We start from the raw sequence: 18,755 nt of genomic DNA on the forward strand, positions 1-18,755 counted from the left end.
CTACACAATTGTGTCTACTATATTTTTAGAGATTTAAACATTTCAGGGGTCAAATGGAGGCTCAAAATTTACACATCGGAGTTGTGTTTCTAACGTCAGTGTGTTTAGACAATTATGTCTAATACATTGTTGTAGATTCAAACTGAGGTCAAATCGAGACTCAAATTTTGTGCATCAGAGTTAGTGAATCGTATAGACACAATTTTGCATTAAACTGATATGCACTAAGTTTATCTACACTTCACTAAATCTATCTACATTATATTTATTTGCATTATCTGTTTTTGTTTTATTATGGTTAGTTATATTTAAAATTATCTACACTAAATTTATCTGCAATAATTTATCTGCATTATCTGTTATGATTTTATTATGGTTAGTATATATTGACATTTATCTGCACAAAATTTCAATGTATTATTAGTTTATCTACATTATCTGTTGTGATTTGTTATGGTTAGTATATATTGACATTTATCTACACTAAATTTATCTACATTAGTTCATTTGCATTATCTATTGTGGTTTTATTATGGTTAGTATATATTAAATTTGTATGTGAGATTTGGTCATCTAATTACAATGAATCTTGTTTGAAAGAATTTTCCACATTGATTTATAATATATAATTTTTCAAAATCCACCAGAAAATGGTTCTCTTACGCAACCCTAGAAAGGCCGTCTTCATCTTCCTTAACGCTAGCATTAGACGTGCGTCCATTCGATATCCATATATCCATCCTTTTTGAAGTCATTTCCATACAAGTTTCAAAGGAGACTTGTTGATTAAATGACATAAATGCCCCTTTTCATTTCATGAAATGACCTAATTTTTGCATGCGCCCCTCTCTCCCACATTTTCACCACACACATGACATCATCAATTTTGACTTTTTTCATTTTTTAAATGAAATTTCAAAATGATTTATCTCTCAAAATACATGACGAAATTTGAAAATAATTACATATTCTCAATCATCGTGAGAAACTTTTTTCAAATAACATCACTCATTGATAATCTCACATATTAATTTAATTTATCTGCCCTGCATATATTTTTTATGCACTACATGTAATTTATCTGCACTGCATATGAATTTATCCTTCTAAGTTGGAAATTGCCTCTTCATCAATGGGGGAGGTGAAAATTTCTTTGAGTTGCGACTCTATTCTTGGAAGGCCTGATTTTCATATGCCTAGTGTAGATGAACTTCTACAATCATTGGAGGAGAAATGGCTCCGATCATATAAAATCGTTGACCTGAATTTGTTCATCATGAATTTGAAGAAAGATATGTGTGAGACCTTCCTGGAATTGGCAACTGATAGGTCTAATGAATCACAGGAGAGAGTAATGAATATAAGGCCTACAATAGATATTTAAATGGAATGATTGATGAACGGGGTTCTGTAGAGGCTATCAATGGTTGTTCAGGTACATGGGAGGAAAGGGAATTGAGAGTCACAGGCGGTGGTGGACACTTATAGTTGAGGGTAGTATCGTCACTAAAATTTTTTTAATATTTTTTCTTTAATGAAATAAATCTTATCCACTTATGGATTATATAGGTTGAAAAAAAAATGAGAGTAGACTTATTGGAATAGGAGTTTGATTTGAGAAATCTATTGCTAATCAACTCTTCTTTATATTTGTATTTTGAGAGATAAATCATTTTGAAATTTCATTTAAGAAAATAAAAGAAGTTAAAACTGATGAAGTCAAGTGTCAAGAAAATGTGAGAAGAAATCAGGAAAATTAAAAGCGTCATTAAAAATACGAAAGTACTACATGTCTATAATTTATGCATCCATAATGTATCCATAACTAGGTGGTATGAGAAAAATGTAGGGACCATAACTAGATGACACGAGAAAAAGTGTGGGGGTCATTTAGAGTTAGCATGCCACCTAGATTATGGACACCAAAATTTTAGACACATATCATTTTGATTAAAAATATGTAATTTTATAAAATGAAAAGGGATACATAGGTAATTTAATGAATTGTGTTCTTATTAATAAATTTCTTTTTTGGATGGTTCTTATTGAAACATGTCTTTCCAATTGTCTCCTTAGTACGTTAATTGCCCCTTAAATTAATTGGTATAACATAGTGACGATGTTATTAAATTGAGGCATGTCAATAGAAAAGAGACAACTTGGTTCAGATCTATAAGTATGTACTACTACATGTACATAATTAATTATAAGGATACCATGCTAACAATTAATTAAAATATTGTATGCTCTAAATTAATAAGTAGTGTAGGGAGGTGGGGGTTTCTGTTCAAGCACATTGTCCACCATTCCTATTAGATTTGGTACAAGATCTTATCTTATATCCAATTATATCTTAAATAATATTGGACAACTGTTGAGGAGGGATACGTTGGCTTGTTTGTCCCCAAACACTAAGACACACCTTGTGCCCTAAAGTCATTTCAAACTTCTCACTACTTGAATCCCAGCCATAGATTTGGCTGCTAATGGCCAACAAAATCATCTACACTGTAATCCCTACAAAGAACTGATAAAATACACAACAACAATACATAAATATTTTAATAAAAATTCATATAAATAGAGTCAACTTCATCATCATCATGGGTCTTAAATAATACATCTTTGTGTATGTGTAAAAAGATTACAGCAGCCTCTCTCATCCATTGCATAAAGGAATACTAAGCTTGGATAAATAAAATGAAATTTGTCAGGTCAGCATGACACATGGTATGGAGAAAGAGAAATGTACATCATACTTGTAGGAAGAATCATACTAGGAAAGAGGCTGGGAGAGGATCTGTCACTCCCATTAATGATATCTCAAGTTAACATTCAAATGTGAAGAAATCAGGGATCAGGAGGGATTTGATTCTACCTACCATGACACTTCATATCCTACCTATCATGGTACTCCAAATCAAACGCTTTTATCACATTACGCCTATATAGAGGAACTGAGGTTGTGCCACGATACGGAGACACACATTCTCTGATTCACTCTAAGATTATTAGAACTCCCTGAGTTTAACATTGATTGTCCTTGGGCGACGAAGGGCTGCCCTCTCCCTTGTTCTTGTAGGATTCACGAAGGTTTGCCGCTGCGTCAGTCCTCTCAACAATTGATGTGTGGATCATTCAAATTTTTGCATTCACAATGAGAATATACAAAAGTATATGGAAGAAGAATTTCAAATGACGTAATATTGTATAATAGTATTGTTGATAGAAAGCGACAACGAGATGGCAACAAATAACAAAGGTGAGATGAGAAATGAGTCAACATCCATCCAAAGCTAGAAAAAATTAATAGAATCAATCATCGCCCAGAACTAAAAGTCAAATCGTTTTAGAAATAAACCCTAGCCACCTCCACAAAAAACACTATCATCATTTGGATAAAGAGAAGATGCCCTAGGGTTTCAGAGCTCTGCATTAATTAAAACCTAGATATCTACAAAACAAGAAATTTAAGTCAGTCTCCATCCATCTAGCTATGACTCTCTGTGAACACACATATCAAGAACAAAGTGGCCAACAGTAATACAAAACATAGGTCGATTAACACAATAAACCTGACCGAGGATAGAAGGCTGGAGTGACCAAGGAAACAACTTCAGTCCAACATTGAAAAACTCTATTTTCACTGAAAACAGAACAAAAAACAAGGCTTTGGCGGCCACATATTAGCTAATAAACCAATGGAGTTCCATATACAAACATGGCAAAGCCTTGAGTACATAGAATACTTGACTTCCTCAGGAAAAATCAGAAACAAATCCAAGATAATTAACCACTACGCAAACAATCTTATAGGAAAACAACATTAAAACTACAGATTTAACAAAGATTGGAATTAGATGCATAAAGTATGAGGGAAATAGCTTGACCCACTTCGAGTCAAGAAATTTATGCAAGGACCATGGATGCATGATCAGGAGGTTTATCTTAATTTCCATATAAAGTATCCCCTTAAACCAAACAAAGAGCACGCTCGCACGAGCAGAGAATATATATGTGTGTGTGTGAAGTAGTACAGAATAACAGACCATGCAGATGGTACATGGAGGGAGATGTATGAGATAAAACACAAACCTCCGATGGCAATTATAGTTGATATTGGAGTTGGAATGATCTGCAAGAGATTTGAGTAAGAAGAAGCCATGAGGCTCAGGATGGATAGCGCCGTTGATCACAGGCCAACCATGCTGCCATATGTATATATGTTCATGGCGCTATCCCTCCTGAGCTTGACAGATTCTTCCATACTATTTGCCTACAAAGGAACAAATCAGAGATGGAGCTCAGCGATGAAGGAAAGGGAAGGTAAGAGAGTATTTATAGACGAAGGAGGTGAGGCGTGGTGTGGGTTTTTGTGGAGGGATAGTTTTCTATTTTGATTTAAATATTAATTAATAATATAAGATACAGCTGTGAATTAGCTTTTCTTACTTTCTACACTGTTGACTACATGTTTCATCATTTTCTCTCTCCTACGGCGGGCGTGGGAGCTTATTTTTCGTATATATAGGTATGCGTAAGAATTACTAATTAGGCATTGCTTAATTGCTTTGATTATATCTACGCTTTTAGTGCAGCTTTGTCTGGCCCAAATACCCTAAACTTGCATTTTTTCAATGTCCATATCATATGTCTGATTCAGCAATTCAGTGCATATTTCTGTATGCAATTGCTAATAAATGTGTTAAATAAGTAGTGCACAAGGGATAGGGGAGCTTCAATTCTTACTCTAATTTTTACCTCTAATTCTCTATTAAAATCATGAATTAAAATTTGTGATTGAGTATTTTTGTGTTCATAATGTTATAATATAGTAGATTTTGGAAAGAATATAAATTCTAAATTATAAACCCTAAGTCCTAAATTATAAACTCAAAAATAAAAAATTAAGCCCTAAACCCTAAATTCTAAGTTCTAAACCCTAAACACTAATTCCTAACTCCTAAATTCTAATATATCATTTTCAAAAAAAAATCATAATTTAACATGAGTTTTGGGGGGGACTTGGTGCCCCTCCCATCTCCAATTGATTACCATATGCAATTACAATTATTTTGGCTTTTCTTAGCAGAGCATTTGAAGTAGCATATATATATTACAAACAAATACTTTATTGAAAGGTATTGGTTGAATAAGTGTAATGTTGTCTGAGCCTTTTGGATTCAGTTGTGGTTTTTTAATTATTAGGAGAATCCTAAATGTGGATTAAGTTTGTTAGTCATGGAGCATGTTTGTTCCTAATTGTTTGTTAAGTCAGTTTTTGTATGCTTCATTTTAAGAAATATTAGTCAATAAATAAAATAGTTGAGTCTAGTTAATTCTCTATTATTCTACATTTTGGTAGCGGAGCAAAAAAAAGGGGGCGTTGTTTAGAAAGAAGCAACCATTTTTTTCTTCAATTTGCAGCAACAATGGCTACCAACAAGTCTGACAATTATGTGCAACCTGCTATTCCTCGGTTCGATGATCACTTCGAACATTAGAGCATACTTATGGAGAACTTCCTACAATCAAAGGAGTATTGACACCTTGTCGAAACATGTGTTGCAGCATCAACAACTGGAGTAGTTTTGACAGAGGCACAAAATAAGACTTTGGAGGAATAGAAGTTGAAGGATCTTAAGGTGAAGAACTATCTCTTTCAAGCTATTAACTGTGCCATTTTGGAGACAATTATGGAGAAAAGTACTTCAAATGAGATATGGGATTCAATGAAGAGAAAATATCAAGGCACAAGAAAGGTGAAACGTGCACAACTTTCAACACTTCATACAAAATTAAAAAATTTAACAATGAAACCAACAGAGTTTGTTGATGAATACTTTTCAAGGACGATGGCGGTTGCAACAAAGATGCGAGATATTGGTGATAAGATGGAAGACGTTATTATAGTTGAAAGAATTCTACGAACAATGACTGCCAAATTCAATTATATGCCTACACAATTGGGGGGGGGGGGCCAGTGACATTGATGAACTTTCAATTTATGCACTACGTAGTTCATTGTTGGTCCATGAGTAGAAAATCAAGAGTGGAGAATCAGCAACAACAAAGGAGCAAGCTTTAAAAGCAGCCACCAACAATGAGTCCTCATCATGGAGAGGTTTAGGTCGTGGAAGAGGCTGACGTAGAGGAAAAGGATGTGGATGAGGACAATGACGAGTCAATGGAGATGGTGGTAGAAATGGGAGACCCATAAATCATACATCAGAAGACCGACACTCAAGAGGCTAGCAACAAATGGAGAGGACGCTATAGACACCATCAATCAAACCACCAAGGTTCAAGGGCATACAAATCCAATATACAATGCTTCAGGTGTGGTAATTATGGTCACAATCGTTCAGATTGTTGGGCAAAATTGAACAATGAACAAGAAAAAAGAACAAACTTTACCGAGAAAGAAGATGAAGCAACTTTTTTGCTGCTCTACCAAACCAAGGAGATCACTCAATAGGATGTGTGGTACATAGACACAGGTTGCAGTAGCCATATGTGTGGTAACAAATCCTTATTCGCTTATTTGAATTATTCTTTACGAACTTCTGTGAGATTTGGTGATAATTCTGTAGTCTCTATCATAGGAAAAGGCAATATCAAAATTCAGACCAAAGATAACTCTAAGTATTTTTTATGTTCCAGATTTGAAAAGTAATTTGTGGAGTGTGGGTCAGCTTCAGGATAAAGGCTATGAGATCACCATTTAAATGGTACATGTCAGATTCGAAATTCAAATAAAGGATTTATTGCACAAGTCAACATGACAACGAAATAGGATGTTTTCATTATATATTGCGAATGTGATTCCATCATGCCTATCTGCTCAAGTGAAGGATATAACATGGCTTTGACATCTCCATTATGGACACCTCAATTTCAATAGGCTGAAGACTCTATCGGAGAAGAAAATGATAAAAGGCCTTCCACACATTGATGTTCCTTCTAAAATTTGTGAAGATTGTGTTGTTAGGATTTAGGAAGCAACATCATGAAACTTTTCCAAAAGGGAAAGCATGGAGAGCGAAGAAGCCTCTAGAGCTTGTTCATTCAGATATATGCGGACCCATATGGCCAACATCCAATGAAGGCAAGAGGAATTTCATAACATTCATTGATGACTATAGTAGAAAAACATAGGTCTATATCTTATAGGAGAAATCTAAAGCTTTCACAATCTTTAAAAGCTTCAAGGTCCTTGTGGAGAAGGAAGTTGAAAGTGCCATTCAAATCCTTCAAACTAATCGTGGTGGTGGAGAGTTCAATTCACAAGAATTTTCAATTTTTTACAAGTCACATGGAATTCAAAGACAACTTACCATAGCATACACACCACAATAGAATAGTGTGTGTGTGTGAGGAAGAATCGCACAAGTTTGAACATGGCTCAAAACATGTTGGCTAGTGAAAATGTTTCAAAATATTTTTGCTTGAGGCAGTAAAATAGAGTGTTCACATCTTAAACAGGTGTCCTACACTTGTTGTTAAGAATATCACACCAAAAGAAGCTTGGAATGGAAAAAAAACCAACAGTAGATCATTTCAAAGTCTTTGGTTACATTGCTTTTGTACATGTTTCAGATGAGAAGAGGAAGAAGTTGGACAACAAAGGAGAAAAATATATCTTTCTTGGTGTCAGCAAGCAATACAAAGCTTATAACCTCTATAGTCTTATCACTAAGAAAATCGTCATCAACCATGATATGGTATTTGATGAAGTTTCTTGGTGTCAGCGAGCAATCCAAAGCTTATAAGCTCTACAATCCCATTACCAAGATGATCATCATCAACCGTGATGTGGTATTTGATGAAGAAAGGAAGTGGTCATAGGCTGAAAATACTTCACAGCAGCATATTTCAGCACCATGTGAAGAAGATGATGAAGAAGATAAGTTCTAGTAGCCATCATTAATGTTCATAAATCTACCAGACTCACCAACAGCCATAGCTGGTGATTCTCAGCCATCTGGAGAGGCCCAAAGCAGCTCAACATGCCCCAAACGTCCGAGAAAAAGACTAGCATGGATGTTGGACTATGAGGTAGAAAACTTTAACGAATTAGATGATGATTAACTAAATCATTTTGCCCTGTTTATAGATCGTGACCCTATGTCCTTTCAAGAAGCAAACGAGGAATCACAATGGCAAAAAATCATGGATGAAGAGACTAGGTCCATTAAGAAAAATGGGACTTGGGAGTTGGTCGATCTTCCAAAAGGACAAAGGTCGATTGGTGTAAAGTGGGCCCATAAAACAAAGCTAAACAAGGAAGGAAAAGTTGACAAATACAAGGCTAGGCTGATGGCGAAAGGTTATAAGTAGGAATTTGGCATTGATTATATAGAAGTGTTTGCTCCAATTGCAAGGATGGATACTATCAAACTTGTACTCTCAATGGCAGCTCAAAACTCATGGCCTATCTTCCAATTGGATGTGAAGTCCTATTTCTTTCATGGAGAGTTGCATGAAGAAGTTTATATTGATCAACCTTCTGGATATGTGCAACCAGGAAAGGAGAGAAAGGTACTCAAATTAAGAAAAGCACTATGTGGGCTGAAACAAACACCTAGAGCTTGGTACAGCCCAAGGGGGTTTCTCCTCTCCTTTTTTATCTTTGCTTTTATGGTTGATTTTCATTACTTGATGATGTATTCTGAATCCATGAGTGACTAGATTTTCTTGCTATGGTCTTAATGTAACCTAACTTTGATGATTCAATAAACTTGGTTTCCTTATTTCTTGATTTCTATCTCTTATTGATTGTATAAGGGTATGGTTAATGCTTTTGGGTGTTTGGCCATCATCTAATTGATTTGTTACATAGATTGAGACCGAAAGGAGATATCTAAAATTTGCTTGTCACCATAGAGATCATAGGTTGAATGAACCATAGGAATATAGGGGCATGACATATATAATCGCTACACGATTAATCCACAAATCTTAATGGGTCTTTGTCTCTTGAATCCGAATGTTAGGAATAATAGGGGTTAGAGATAGAGACACTTTTGGTGTAACCAGGAATGGAGCATTGGAAAGGATAGGGAGATCGATTGTCAATTAAGTGATAGTAATTAAGGGATTAAAGAACCAAGGGAGTTGAATCGGATAAGGGAAGGTGAAATTAAGTACCCTAGTGCTTTTCATACTTGATCTAAACTTGTGTTTGGGTTGTACTTGTTTTAATTGATTTAGTTAATCACTTTTAATTACTTGCTTTAGTTTAGAACAAACCAAATCCAAATCAACTCGCTTCTTCGTCTTAGTGTAGTTGTAGCTTTAATCGATATTGAATAGAATTGTCAATATATCTCTTGTGGGACGATACTCTACTCATACACTTTATCACTTGTGCGATTTGTGAGCTTCCAAATATTTCACATCAATAAGCAAGATACGGTAGCCAACATCCACCTTTTCTTGCTTCAAGGTATTTGGGAGATGTTAGCAATGAATTTGAAAGTTTCTTTTGTCCATGTTTATCGCGAAGGCAATCGAGCAGCAGACTACCTTGCTAGAATTGCTGCAAACTTTCCCCTTGGATGTCATCAGGTGGACCAGCCACCAAATGAGCTTTTTACTATAATGATGCAAGACTGTAGGGGAGTTTGCTTCCCTAGAAGTGTAGTTGTTTAGTTCTTTGTTGAACTCCATTTTACCAAAAAAAAAAAAAAAGTGAATTTTATGCAGAATTTGGAGCACTAGAGCTTTACAATAGGTGAAAATGAACACTTGAAAACGCATGAAAATTTTAGAGACACTTGGGATTTTGGAGTGTCCTTTAAGTTGTGAATAATACTCACATAAACCAATAAAAACTCACCACATGTACTAAAAAGAGAGAAAGAGAGACAAGAGGGAGGGAAAATTGTTAATAGTTGGTATTATGGAGTGCTTTAAAATGTGTTACCACTATAGCACACACACTTGAATAGAAGTGAAAGAGGGTGTTTATGCTCGTCGTGTCCTTTATATGGAAATCAGAGGTCAGGGGGCTATTCCCTTGACTCGTGCTGATGAGAATTTTACTCCACGAGAAATTGAGCAAAAAGCGGGTGAATTGGCCTATTTCTTGCGTGTCCCCATTGAAGTCTTCTGAAATGAATAATGTTTGCGGGAAAAATAACAAAAGAATCCCCCATTTTTCTAGATAGTAATTTTTCACACTACTATCAAGACATATCAAGTGCTAGACAATTTATTACCATTAGAGATGCTCTCAGTCACATGTCTCCAGCTCTTTCTCTGGATTTCATTTAACTAAAGGTATTATTAACCCTGCCTCGAAGAATCTAACACTTTCCATAGATTTCTCTATTGGGATGGACCAAAATATGTGTATTTTGGTCATATTCCACCTTCCAAAATCTGGGCATTTCTATTACAAATTTCTTCTTTGACTTTCTCCGTTCATCTACGCATTTTGACTGGGCCCACACTTTGCTGCAAAAGGTCAAATCCATATCTGGAACCTCTTTTATGGCTCAGACCCAGAGTTTTTTACCAATATAACATTCTACATAAAAGTAAATACCTATATAACTCTCCTTCTAAAATTATTATCACAAAAGCACTCAATGCCCCAATCACACTGACGTGATTAGTGAAATTTTTTTGAATTGGCGTGATTGTGGTTTAGACAATCACGCCATCTTAGATGGCATAATTAATGCAACCACAACAATAACGCCATTGTGATTGAAGTCATCAAAAAATTGTCATATCACGCCACCTCAGGTGGTGTAACTGTACTTTCACGCCCAAATTGGCCAGGATACCCAAATTGGTGAACCAAAGGAGAATACCAGTTCCATCACAGCAGCTTCCTCCAGTGTGCAGCCCCTTCCGACTACCAGATGTAAACAAAATCAATAAAAGAAAACCCAATATTCAACAACAAAGCCAATTTGAGGAAATGGGTACTGGAGAAGAGCATTTTGTACAAGATTTGTCGTGGTTTCAGATTTCAATTTCAAATCCAAACCCTCCACAATGGCAAGGAGGAGGTTATCTCTATCAATCTCATCGATGTTAGCAACAACGCAAACCACCTTGATCTCCACCCAAGGGTAAGAAACCTAGCTACAATTAAAATGTAAACAAGAATTTCCCAAATCTGAATTTGCTTTTTGATTTTATGTAATAGAAATTCCACTTGGCAGGTAACCCAGAACATGAAATTGAGCTACAAGAGGAGACGCGGCGAATTGAAAAGTCGGAGAAGGGACGGATGTGATAACGAAGTATGGCGCCGAGTATTGTAAAGAATACTTTGATGGTGCCTCACTATAACTTGAATGCACACAACATTGTCTATGCGATATTGCTATCAAATGTCGAGCAAGGATTCAGATTGTTGAAAACTACGGCCAGATGATGAGCTTCAGGAGACAAAGATTCGAACGATCAAGTTGGTGTGACTCTAGTTTTACACTAGTCACGTCATGATCGACGGTGTGATTGTACAAAATACAATTACGCCATCACGTGATTGTAGAAAAAAATTCTAATCATGCCATTCCGAATGACGTTGAGTGTTATTGTGGTAATTATTTTTGAACAAGAGTTGTATAGGTATTTACTTATGCATAGGGTGCTATATCAGTAAAAAACTCCACATACCCACATAATATGGTCTTATTTTGATTAATTATTTAAATATTTAGTTTATTTATGAGATTTGAGAAAGAAAAAAGTGTGAAAATATGGAGCTCTAGAATACCTTATAGTTAACCTGTTATCTCAGTTATAACTATAAACAAATATGAAGCTATTTTGTTATGTACCTTCTATCTTTTCTTCTGGTATTCCAGATCATTCCCTGCAACATTTTTGATGGATTTGTATTTTTTTTTTGTTTTTTGAGAGGATTGACTTGTCTTTGACATTTTTTTTTAAAGTTTTGAAATGTTGTTTGTTTGAAATCATTTCATGTTATGCCCAAAATACATTATTTGTATGATCATTTTGATGACTTCTAAAACTATCAAACTGACTTGGTCTTACCTTCATATCAAGTGGTCAAACTAGTAGTCAGAAAGTAAATTTGACTGTACTTTAATGATGTGCATATGAAGAAATGTGAGTTAAGAGGTTCTCGAAGTGAATATGATAAGTAAGATGAATTGAAAAGGGGTTCTGGTCTAGGTTTTCTCTTCGTCACTCTCGAGAATGAAGATGACTTGAGATGGGCCAGTTCTCATGAATCATTAGGATTTATTAATTGGGCCTGTTATTACCATTTCCTTCAAGTGAATCAATTCAAGCCCATTGGTCAATGCTAGCAAAGTCCACTTGTTTATTTCAAGCCCAATAGAGATCCAGTTTTATATTTCTAGAATATTGTGTTTAAGCATTTATTGTTATTTTATTAAGGTCATCCAATTTTGACCATTGAAGCTCTATATACAAATTTGATTGTTACTATACACACTATCTCTTTTGAACTCTTCCTACTGTTGTGGTAAGAAGGTGAATGTATTCAATATATTCATTGCCTTCTCTTTCTTCTTGTTCTATCTTCATCCTTCTATCTTCTTGTTTTATCTTTTTCTCAAGTTTTGAGACTCGATGGGGACTTCATTTCATTTTTCATATGCTTCTAGAATAACGAGACCTTTTGAATAAAAACAAGAAAGACAAAAGAACCTTTCGTTAACTGGGCTTATTGATCGAACCCAAAACCTTTTTTTTTTATATTCAAGCTATTACCCACTAAACCCATACTCAATTCAGTGGTTGTTGGGCCCAATCATCTTTTCGCTCCTCCAGTACAAAGCTAGATTTTCCATTATTTTTTGGGAGGGAACTAGGCCACGTGATTGATCACGCTAGACATAGGAGAAAGGACAACATAAAAGAGGAAATGTGTCATGGAATAGGCGGTGGGGTCTTACAAAAGATGGTGACTGAAAGCAAAGTGGATGTCCTTAAGCATATACATGATGGGCGTTAGAGACAAGAAAGAGTAAGGAATAGCGCGCTAGAGAAACAAGAGGGGTAAAAAAGGAAAAGGGAAAAAGAATAGAGAAAAAGGAGTAAGGACCCCTTTTAAAAAGGGAGACAAGAGAATTTTTTTTAGAAAAAAATAAATGAGGCTCCTAGTGAACGAATGAGAAAAAGCCTATGGAATCGCCATACTAGAATTACTACACCAGTCACGTCCATACTCGGGTATTTTTTTTTGAATTGACAAGATGTTGACGTCTGAAAAATTGATAAGAGGGGAGTATCCCGACAATAGTTGGATATATTCATGAAAGTTGGGGTCAGAAGTACCATTCAGAAAAGCACTTTTTCTAGTTCATCAAGGCTATACGCCAGTCATATTACACGGTAGATTTTGCCATTTTTTCACCTTTTCTTCCATTATTTCAATACATGATCAAGGAAATTTCCATACAACCACCTTAGTAATGCTTGCCAAATGTCCATTCGAAGTAGGCAGTGTTACATGCGTCGAATTCGTCCATGTTCGCTATCTCTGAATATCATGATAGGTCGAGTTTCACGCTTCACAATCGTATATGTTCTCTATCAGATTTTGTTTTCTCAAATATATATTCATGCACGCGTATCCCCTATTTTCCCTTGAAAATAGATAGGATCCCACATATCATTTGCATATTGGCATCTTCCATTCCCTTGCATCATCCATGCATCATCCATATTCCATGTTGTGTGTTATCTAAGTCCTCTGATGTAGGTCTCATTGGGTGCTCTCAACAAAGTCTATACCTCAAACATGTTGTCTTGGATTTCCCAAGTTGGGGCATATATCCTCATCATTCTCGAGGGAGCAGGGTTCTTTAGTGGATGTTGTTTTTATACATTCATCCTTTCTACTAAGACTTGCATCTGTAGCGAGATTTGGGCAAACTATGTCTTAGTGATGGGAGCATTACGCTGCTTGAGTTTTTTGTGCTATAGGACACTTTCCTCGAGCTATTGCTAGTTTACTCACCTCTAGTTCCGACCATTGTTATTTTGGGAATTAGTCGTTCCCTCATAAGATGCCAAATTGATAACATTCAAAATTGACTCGATCTTGTTGATGTATAAGAGGTCGGGCTAGCTGTCAGGAAGTGGCTTCTCGATCGCGTTTCAATGATTTGCATAGGAAGAAATGTGATTTAAGGGGTTCCCAAAGTAAATCCTCATGGGGGACGTTCCGACGCTTAGGTAAGTTGAAATGCTATTAGAAGAATAGAGTATACTCGGTACTCAAAGCTCTCGCTTTTAACAATCTAGAGTTGAGAATCTAAGATTGTTTATTTTTCATATATTCCCCCTTTTTATATGAGTTCTAAGGTTTCCTAGGTTCTACTAATTGGTTTATTACCGAGATGTCTTTTCTTCTCGGTTACACTACTTGAGTGCACTGTTTGATGACTCCTCAGGTATTATTTGCTCGGCTATGCTTTGGTCCATAATTCGATGGAGGACTGTTTGGTCCCTTGACAATGTATCAGTTCGACACCTTGGTGCCAAGTGTCACTCCTTTTTCACATGTTGAAATTCTAGTAGAGATTATTTTTGATGTCATCAGATTTTATATAAGTGTGATCATATGTAGAATAGAATGTTTCAAATTATGGTCTTGGTCATATCCAGGGCTGGGCATGGGTCGATATTATCGGCCATTATCGGTCAACCAACCCATGAGTGTCGGGCCAATAATGGCAACCGACCCATGCATATGTGGGTTAGTTGTTGGTTCTTAAAATAACCAACCATTGATTGGCCGACTATTAAATATACTACATTACAGAAAGAAAGGGAAATTTAAAGAGGTGGGTTTCATGTTAACTGGACTTGGACCATTGTAGAGTAATACAAATCCCATAAATATAATTAAACAAGATGTAAGCCCAACAATGAAAGACAATATAAGCCCAATACCAAGACAATCAAGAACCCTCTTGTATTAGGGCATTCTAGAATTTGCACGATTGTTCACAGAGAGAAGAAGGCAGGTGATTATCTTTCATGGAAGCTTCAGAGAAGCTCATTATCTTATCATCTTATAGTCTCCAGCAAGAACCCCAGAGCTCTTATCATCGGAAATCACCAAAATTGTTACCTACATAGGAAGCGGAGGCGCCAAGAAACAAAACCACAAAACTCTCATCTTGTCCCGTCCCCAAAACCCATTTACACAAAAGCTCCTCAAGCTCCATGACCTTTTGTTTCTCTCACTCTCACTCTCACTCTCTCTATCTCTCAATCTCACTCTCAGATTTCCTGAGTTAGCAATATGGGATTTTGTTTATGCTGTGGTTAGTGTGGATATTCGGTTTTATTCCTTTCACAAGAAATTTGTTGTGCTTGGTTTCAATTTTCCCTGGTTTGAGCTTGGATGAAGGATTTTGTTTCTTTATTGGGATTGCAACATAGTCGAGGATTACCAGTGTCAAGTCTGAAGGTAATGACAAAAGTCGGTTGTATTGGTAATTCGACCCATTAAGCAACCGACAAAGTCGGTTGCCAACCATTATCCGACCCATAAAGGTCAGGTCAGTAATGGTTTTGAATTTTTGGCAAAGCCAATTGTCGGGTTGGGTCAATAATTGGTCGATAACCAACCGACCCGACCCATGCCCAGCCCTAATCATATCACATGAATGCATTAGAGGGCTTGAACCATGATTATTTGGGATTCTAGTTGTTCCTCATTATGGGCCTAAAGTGAAAGGGGTCATATTGTTAGAATTTGGACCGGGCCATATTACATGGGCCTAACACTTGGGGGTTTACTGGGCAATGGAGGAAAGCCCATCTAACTCAAAAGCTTAAAGCCAATGACTTGGGCCTTCCCTATGCCGTATAAACCACACCACTTATAATTTTCCAATGTGAGACTTTGTGTGGTTCCCACACTCCCCCTCACATACAAGTCCCTTAAATCTCATCCCACTTATTACATCGAACTCATGCTCAGAGGTGCTCATCCACTTGTCACGTCTTTGCATGCTTAAAGATGGTGATACACATGTCATGGTCGTGTACTCTAAGGTGGGAGGGTGAGCTCTAACAGCCCCCCTCATACGAAAGTCTCTACAGCCTCAAACTCATCCCACATTTTACATCCCTTTGTGTGCTCAAAGGTGGGAGGCCTCAATTTTTTATTTTTTTCACCATACAACCTCTATTTGGACCTCACATCTTTCCCAATACCCAGCTCCGATACCATGAGCCTATTTTGAAAGCTCTTAAGGATAGGCTTATGACCAATAATGTGGCTAATGGGATAAAATAAGAAGCTTTGTGAATAATTTTTTACTAGTCTTCAAGGTAAAAAGCTGGCTTTGTTCACAAGGATATCTTCAATAATCAAGGATGCATTGGATGACGAGAAGAGAGTTGTGATGACTTTAGAAAAGCTTGATATGCAAGAGCTTCAGATTAGGATTCTGACAAATTTGAAGTTTTTTAGTGTAAAGTTACGACTAAAAGATGTGGAATTTATAGAGAGGAGGATAGAGGATATTGAAAAGAGCATGAAGAGGAGCAATGACAAGCAGTTAAAGATAGAGCATGAGCTTTGTCAAAAGGTCAAGGCATTGCGTGAGGAAGGCAAAGATGTTCCTCCAGGGAACTAGAAAGCTGTTGATATTGAGATACTAAGTACTTTTCAACTGCCTACTACCAAATCTATTGTGTTGTACTACAATCTTTTGAAGTATTTATAAGAATTTATTAGTATCATATCCAACAATGGTATCGGAGCAAGAAGGTACACTTAAGGGTCTTTGACATATGCATATCAATAGGTTGCGACAATGGCATCTTCATCAAAGAAGGCTATGACGGTACCCATCTTTACCGGCATTGATTATGCCTCTTTGAAAGTAAAGGTGCGGACTTACGTCATGTCAGAGGGTCTGTAGAGTATTGTGGTTCGAGGATACACTGAGCCTGAAGATAAGAGTCCACTCAGTGCAACAAATAAGAAGGAGCTTAAAGGTATTCGAATGACCAATGTGAAAGCAATTTTCAAAATACAAAATGGGGTGGGTGCAACCATCTTTCCAATAATCATTAGAGCTACCTATGCAAAGGAGGCATAGGATACAATTGCAAAAGAGTTTGAGGGTGATGAAAAGATTATCGTCATAAAATTACAGAACCTACGAAGAGAGTTCAAAATTTTATGCATGAAGGAGACCGAACTGGTTCAGGATTTTTATACAAAGATAATAGATGTTGTGAATCAAATGAGAACACTTGGGAAGCAGGTCTCTGATCAGAAAGTGGTGCAAAAAATGCTCATCAATTTGCCTGAAATTTTATGATATAGTGGTAGCAGCCATAGAAGAAGCCAAACATTTGTCAAAATTATAGCCAAAAGAGTTGGTTGGCTCATTGGACGCATATGAACAGAGGAGGTTGAGACATGGAGAAAAATTGTAGTCACTTGAATTAGCTTTTCAAGCTAAGGTATCCTTAGGGGATGATGATAATGTAAAGAGAGGAAAGCAATTTTACATCCTTGAGGACAAGGACGATTTTAGGGAGGGAGTACTGATATGAACCTAGGGTTATATTAGACATTATTAGTTGATGTGGCAAGTTTAAGTCGGTTAAGCTGATATATAAACTTGTATTAGTTCTATATTGAAGTAGTTATGAAATGAATAGAAAGAAAATTACTCTTCACGTGTTTTTTTTATTTGTTCCTTCCTCTATAAACTTCCTCTTCTTTCTTGTCCACTACCATACCCGTTCTTGCTAGGTTTAGGTTTAGGTTTAAAAGGGATTTTATCAGTTGTAATCTCCTCGCTCTCACATCTTATAAGGTGACCATTCCATCAGAGGGTTCCCCTATCTATATAACTGCAATTGTCCCCATCTGAAGCTCCTCCTCCATCGCGGCTAGACTATCAATTCCTTTGTTCGTGACCTTTGTCAATTGATTTAGTCCTTCTATTTCCATTTTTTTCAATTTTTAGTTTTTGATATTGAATTCATGCATACGTCAATACCCCTATGTTTTTTTCGTCTCGTTTCACTTTCAAAACAACAAGGTAATTAATGATTATCAACAAGTGAATCGAATTTGATGAACTAATTAATAATTTGCTTGAAGAACATTTTGATTTTTCTTTTATTTCTTTTCCGCTCCTCTTTTTATGAGATTGACTTTGTTTTTTGAATCGAGCTTCAACAAGCCGAGCTTGGGCTTCGAATTCCTTTCACGAGTCGAGCCGCGCCCGAGCTCGAATGTTTTAGGCCCTATAGAGCTTGAAGGGGATGCTCGATTCATTCCTTCTCATTGGGAAAAATAATTATTGAAAATTGGATCGGTTTGATATGTTTGTTTTCCATTTATTTTATATTTTCATTTTCTTGAAAGTAGAAAATAACTTTGAAAATTCATTTGGTTGTCCATTTCAGAAAACATGAGTAACATATAAGTACCTAAAAACACTTGAAATCATAAAAGCATAATCGATATTTTCTGTTGTTTGAAAAATTAAAAATAAAAATAAAAAACTAAAGGGATATATTTTTCATGTTCAGCAGATTCCTAAATTTCATTTGATCTTAATCTTTTTTCAAATCACTGTACATTTTTATTTCATAAAAAACTATTTTATGATTTCATCTAACAGTGAATCTATTTTTTTTCTCATTTATAAACAGTATGATCAAGTGTCGCATTATTTCCAGTCACTTGCAATTATAATTATAATTATAATTATATTTATGAAAAATAAAAAATAATTAGACTTGAG

The sequence above is a fragment of the Tripterygium wilfordii genome, chromosome 22 (genome assembly GCF_013401445.1).
Source record: "Tripterygium wilfordii isolate XIE 37 chromosome 22, ASM1340144v1, whole genome shotgun sequence".
NCBI classification, from domain to species: Eukaryota; Viridiplantae; Streptophyta; class Magnoliopsida; order Celastrales; family Celastraceae; genus Tripterygium; species Tripterygium wilfordii.